This window comes from Phalaenopsis equestris, unplaced genomic scaffold, assembly GCF_001263595.1.
Source record: "Phalaenopsis equestris unplaced genomic scaffold, ASM126359v1 Scaffold000255, whole genome shotgun sequence".
NCBI lineage: Eukaryota > Viridiplantae > Streptophyta > Magnoliopsida > Asparagales > Orchidaceae > Phalaenopsis > Phalaenopsis equestris.
In genome coordinates, this window is record NW_018164697.1 from 883,773 (window position 1) to 890,655 (window position 6,883).

The 6,883-nt window shown below is 36.1% G+C and overlaps 1 pseudogene; it reads left to right on the forward strand.

Moving 5' to 3' along the window:
- The first annotated feature begins 127 nt into the window (after positions 1-127).
- LOC110024370 overlaps positions 128-6,883 on the forward strand; it is a 50,503-nt pseudogene continuing 43,747 nt past the window's right edge.

Sequence of the window (6,883 nt, forward strand, 5' to 3'; positions counted from 1 at the left end):
ATAACACGAAAAAAATATTCTCCCTGTTACTACACCAAATTTTTTTTTTCAATCGGGTGGGGCGTCGTGTCAAGTGGGGGTGTTAGAGGCTTGATTTCAATGGCTAACCTACTACTGATTTATAATTTTTACTCTCCGAGTTCCTGCACTGGCCGAGCTACCGCACTCTCCCCCTTCTCCCGCACTCTCCCCCTTCCCCTCCTTCCACCTCCTCGTCATTGGGAGCATTGAAACCTAGTTCATTACCGGGCGCCGCTTCCCTTGATGGGATTATATGTGGAAAAGGAGATTTCAACGTTGCCTTCGCCTCCTAATCTTGATCTGAGAAGGGTGTCGTGAAGAAGATGGGGGGCGTCACTTCGGCGATGGCGGCTAAGTTCGCCTTCTTCCCACCGCACCCACCGCTCTTCTATATTCTCACGGCAATGCCGCCGACCTTGGTCAGCTCTATGATCTACTGACCGAACTCAGTGTTCATCTCCGTGTCAACGTGATGGGGTAAACTTTTTTGCGTAACCTCTGTTGAATTTCTTTTCTCAAGTTCAATATTATTTTATATGGGTTGGGAGTGAAACAGAGGGTTATAGCGCTTTGTTCAACTTGATCTAGATTTCCGTTGTCACTGCACTCTTTGATGCATGGCACAGCATGATTATCGACGCTTAGGCAGAGTTTGCATATTGCATATTCTGACATGTTATTGTATTTCGTACTTATTTTGTGTCATGTTTATTTCATGTTAGTTATTTTTATCAAGTCATGGGCATGCTCGTTTTGATGGCTTGAATGTCTTTATAAAAGTTTAAGCCTCGCATTATTTACTTATGTAACATTTTGATAGAATGTTGAAGCAATATTGTTTGGTATTGTTCCATCCCTTGGTTTATGTTTTTATCCTTTTCTTATAACTGGTTTTCTTTATTGTTTGATATTCTTCCATCTCTTGTTTGAATTATGGTATCAGAGTTGAATTGGTTCATTATGATCATGCTATGTAAGTCCTGAAATTTCTCTCTAGTTTCCACCTATGATCTTCATTTGCCTTGGTTTTCATGCCATTCCTTGGGAATCTTGTCAAGATCTATAATTAATTTCTTTGTCAAGATTGACTTTCCCTCTATTTTAGCATGCTAAACACCATCCTCCATTAAATCATTATCAAAGGTTTTACGTGCCTATAAAGCTTCTCCACAATCAGCTCGAGTCTTTCATTCGTCCATGTGTTGCTCAAATTCTCTTCTTAGTTTTCCTCCAAGTTTCCTCCTCTCTTCTTCCTTTCTTATTTTCTCTCAACCAAGGACCCTCTCTCCTATATTTTATTCTAATCTCCTCTTTGTCTTATCTCTCAAAGCAACTTCCACTACAAAATATGATTAAGATGAACATAAATCAACTCCACTGCAACTTTGCCATTTCATATTGACACACAAATGGTTTATTGTAAAATAAGCACAATATTTTTGTTTGTATCTTATTGTGATCCGTAATTCAACATCTTAAATCTACCATAACTTAATCACCCAAACCTTCACCCACTTTACTATGTCATTACATTATGCAATGCAATTAGTATATGCATAATGTGATTATGACTGTTTATTATAATAAACATCCTATTTCATATTATCTACATACCTATAATAATACTTATGATCACTATTTTTTAGCAGAAAATACCAATTAATCTTGCATCAAATTTGTTTGAGGCATTACCAGTATGTGTACGTTCATGCATTTCCTTATCACCCATGTGATCATTATCATAACATTATTTTTCACCAATGACCTCATTGGTTGTCTCATGCATCCTATTTTAGAACTCATGATTAAAACACTTTAAACAAGGATTATTCAAATTTTTGTTGCACAAGCTTGAATATTACATTGCAAAAACAGGAAACTCCATATATATTCTATGGACTCCACTTACTTGATGGCCATTTTCATTTGTCCAGGTCTACCTATTCCACGAGCCTTTTGCGGTCCAAAAAAGCTCTACATACCTCATTAAACTTACCCATTCCACTATATCTACGTATCTGTGCCAAGGAAGATGGCCAATCCCATATGCTTGAGTCCGATCTTATATTGAACTTAAGTTTGATTAGGTGTCTTAGACCGATTTTGACTCATTGACTGAGCCCGAGCAGGGGATTGTGTCAAATCATGAGGTTGATTGATATGCTTATTTATTTTGTTATGCTACTCTCGGGCGCTCAATACAAGATGTTCTGTAGTTTATAACATTATTTTTTGCATCATTAGTTATCTTAATAAATGTTTTTATATAATTTTTATTGTTGCAATTTTACTATTATTAGACTTTTGCCATTAATGATGACCAAATACGCTTGCAGTGAATTTGATGCATTTGTATCATCCATGGTTACCAGGTCATTTATAGCCTTGCAGGTTTGCAATGGCAGGTTATAACACCCTTTAAATTCTACATACTTCAATTTATATTTGATTCTTGGTGCACGTCGAAAGATACGTTTTTTTTCATATCTACAGCCTTCTTATAATCAGTCTTAACTTTGATACACTTCAAACATCATCTCCTTGACAAGAAAACCTTTTCTACCAAAGAGAATCTATGTCATTGAAACCATCAGGGTGAAACTAGTAATTTCAAAACATAGATATCACTTGTTTAATTGGTTAGATTGAGGTTGGAATAAAAATGACGAGACATATTAGGAAATAAAATTATTCTTTGTGGATCGTTATTGGGAATGAGATTCAATATAATAGGAGGAAGAAAACAGTATGTGTACAAAAATTCACTCTTTATTATTAGACTACGTGAAGCCCTTACAGAGAAAGGTCAACTAAATTGAAGAAGTTGATAAAATCAATGAAGTGATCTAAAGGTAATCTGATGCTATTGGAATGTTTATTATTTGAAGTAATGATATCATTGCAATCAATCTACATAGAGAATTCATTTAGCTCCAATACCATATAATTCACGTAAGAGGAGAAACTTTTTTAATTAGGAGGAGCATACACAGTTGTTAAATCAAGTCATAATTAGATTCAACGAGAAAAAAAATAAGAGATATGGATAATCTACCAATATCAAAGCAACAAACCATCATAAAATTCGGTTTTCCTTAGAGAATATCCCTAGCAAAGCCATGAGCGTTTAAGATGTATCATTGCTTAATTCTTGTACTAGTAGTAGATCCAAGAACTTTCACAGAAGAATTCAACAACTTAGACCCTTGAACGTAAATGGTATCAAGCCATCATCTCTCCAGCTCCTTTCTAACCATTATTCTTTCGACCGTAGTCCAAGACAAATAATCATGTTATTGAATATTTTATCTAAGCTCATTGTTGTAAATGTTCTATATTCTTACCAGAACATTTTTTTATGCTTTCTATAATGCTCTATAATGTTCTACAGGCAGATCTATTTATTTCCTTATTATTTTGTATTTTCACAATAAAGCAAATTCTACCCAATAGAGGTCAGCTTTTTGAAATTTTGTGTGTGTGTGGGGCATTGCAAAAGTTGTTGCAAAGGTTCTTCTTATGAATTTTTTCATCAACATTCACCCATTCATTTTCCCTATTTTCTAATCAAATCTTTTATTCTAGATGGGATGGGTTATTGATGAAAAAAATTTGATTAGGTCCTTGTAACATTGATAATGGTTTTACAGAGGACCCCCTTAAGCTTTCTCTCTCGTCTCTGTACAGCTCTCATCTTCCATCTTTCCCAACCAAACCTTTTCTTATAATCGATTAAGTTTGTCAACATTTTGAATCTCTCATTTCATCATGATAATAATGATTTTCTTGTAAATATTTACGAACTTTAATTTGGTGTGGTTGATGATAGAAATTTCCATTGTAGAGTTTTGGGTTACTCTAAGGATTGAGGGTGATCTCAGAGAATAATGCCTATCTATGAAGGTGGTTATTATGATCTTCAAAATTTTCATTCAAATTTTTGTAAAAAACCTAAATTGTTAGCTCCTTTAATGTTCTTAGTAAGAATTACTTATACCATGATCAATATTTTTCTATTGTCTCTGATTTTCATATTGAAAATTGCTAGCAATTTGAATAATTTTTCTTAAGCATTGACTCATGTGAAGCACCTTATATTCTACAACTAGTGTTTGCCCTCTTATTTAGTTTAATTATTTAGATGCATTTTTATGGATTGAAATAATTTTATGCATTCAGAAAGACGCACCTTACTTTTTCTTCAGACATGTCATTTTAAAGATATAAGAATACTATCACATTTTTTCCAAAAAGTCTATTATAAAAATTATTTTAATGCCATTTAAGCGGTGGCTTAATCTAGTTTGAGAGGATGTAATTTACTTTTACCTGAGATGAGCTTTTTTCGATCAATTTCATCAAACACTAGATACAATGAGTTTTTGTGTATTATTTTGAGGCATGCTAAGATGATTTATGACCCTTAAAGTGATTCCCACGTCTCTATGTGTGTTAGAATGGAACTCTACTTGATGTTATTTCAATATCCTTTTTGTTACAATTCTTCGTACTTATTAGTGATATAGCATATAAGTTTTTGTTACAATTCTTCGTACTTATTAGTGATATAGCATATAAGATATAAGATCATTGTGTGACATGTATATTGCAGAAGTTCAACAATTATAATTTACTTACGAATCTAGTTAAATGGTTGGACACCATAAGGTTGGATCATATGCATATTTTTTTACTTAGTTTGAAATTTTGGTGCCTCTTGATCCTAGAATTGCTTTATATCATCATTTATATGACATGCCAAATGATGCAGAGCGTTGGGTTCACGGACCGCTAGTCTTTCCGCAATCGCAGTAGGGCCAATTCACGAGTCTTTCCTCGCTTCTGTGCTTTCTTTCCTATTTTCTTATTTTTCCATTTAGGTTATTTTCTCAAGGGGCCTTTATATAGGTTGTATTAGGGTTTTAGAATTCAGTTTTGATTGTTTGTTTGTTCGGGACAATCGCCGACATCTCAAATTTTCTTTTCTAGGGTTGTATCCAAAAGTCTTGTTGTATCTCACTCCCGAGATAGTGATTATCCTCTCTATCCTTCACCCATGCCTTCCGATGTCGCCTTTCCTTCATTCAGCTTGCTGTCTCCTTACCGCCCTCCCCCAAAAACAACCAACCGCTTTTTTTACCTAGTTTCCCCAACTTTCGGCCGCCCTAGTCTCTTCCCTACTTGCTGCCGCCACCAGGACCACGAGTTGCTGTCCGTACCTTTTCCAGCATTTAGATCTGCCCCTACCACCCTTTCTTGCTATTTTGTCGCCGTCCAACCATCTCGTATCGATATCACCACCCAAAAACTCCTTTGCCTTTCTGACTTGCAGTTGTCCAACCATCCTACTTTGCCGCCGCCGCCCATAAACCCCTTTCGCCTTGTTGATTTGCCACTATCCAACCACCATACGTCACTGTTGCAACACAAGATAGCAAGCACCTGCTTTTTTCTTGTTGTAACCCCTTTGTACTATTCCCTCCCTTGCCGCCACCATCCCAAGCCCTAACAATTGCCCCCACTACTCCTAGATCAAATCCTAGTGTGAGTTTGTATCTTGTTATTATTTCCTATTTCCTCTTATGTGGTTGTAATTCCTTATTTGAATTCAACAATAATGTATTTTTTCTGTTGTTATTTGGTTACACTCTAGTAGTATCATTTGATATCAGAGATAACCTAACCCTATTCTCATTCTATGGTTGCTAAAATCGGGCCCCAAAAATTTTCTCCCCCCTCCCCCCCCACAACAAAAACTCCAAACATAAACCTTAGTCATGCCACTGTGTAGATTTGCCAGAAATTTGATTGGGAGGAAATGACACAGTGTCGTTTATGAGAAATACGTAAAGAGATATCCCATAAATTTCTATGGAAAATATATGGCAAGAAATCCTTGTTGACCTCATTTTTGAGGTCATTTCTTTTTCCTTAGGGTCTTAGGATCTAGCTCTAGGAGTTTCTATTGACCATCTTAGAAAATTAGAGAATTGAGACCCACCGAATTGAGACCCACCCTTTTAGAAATTCTAGCCAATTCCTATTTTTCTTTGATGTCCAACATTTATGGCACAATACCATCGTCTTATGAACGTGCGGTTATAGGCTATTTTGTGAAGACTCAAGGAAAATGCTCCTAATAAGAGTCTAAGCCTTAGGAAAACATCGTCACGACTTTTTCGTCACATATACACACCAAATGCACAAAATTCATAACATTTCACGAAATTGGACTTCAATTAAGCCCAAAGGATGAGTGAAAATGCAAACTTTTCCGAATGACCTCCGACGACAAAATGGACCTCGCCAACGCGTCTGGGACACCAATTTTGATAGGAAAGAACACTCATATTGCTATATTTCCGACACAAGAAAGAATGTCACGCAAATCGATGAATTTGTCAAAACGACTTCCAGTGGCGAAATAGACCGTGCCAGCGCGTCCAGAACGTCAGAATTACCTAAAAAGGACATCTAATTTACAATGATTTCACACACAAATTAAATTGTGCAAATTAAATTTTTACTTTAAAAATTAAATATTTTCATACTTATATTTTTAATTATATAATATTTATAAAACCTAATCTCTATTCACCTAACCCACACACGACATTCCTCTGCCTCGACCGAGAGCTGCTCGAGCGGAGCCCTAGCTTCTGCACGTTTCTCCTCTCCCGCGATCGGCGCATAGGAAAACATAATTTTTACTTTACAAAGAGCACCACGTCCGTCTCTAATTTTTACTGGTTGGCTACAAAGGTCATAGCTGTAGTCAATGATTGCAATAATGACAGTTAATCACATATATTGCAATTAGAGGCGAGGCAATGGCCGCCACGTCCGCCTCCTCTCCCGCCTC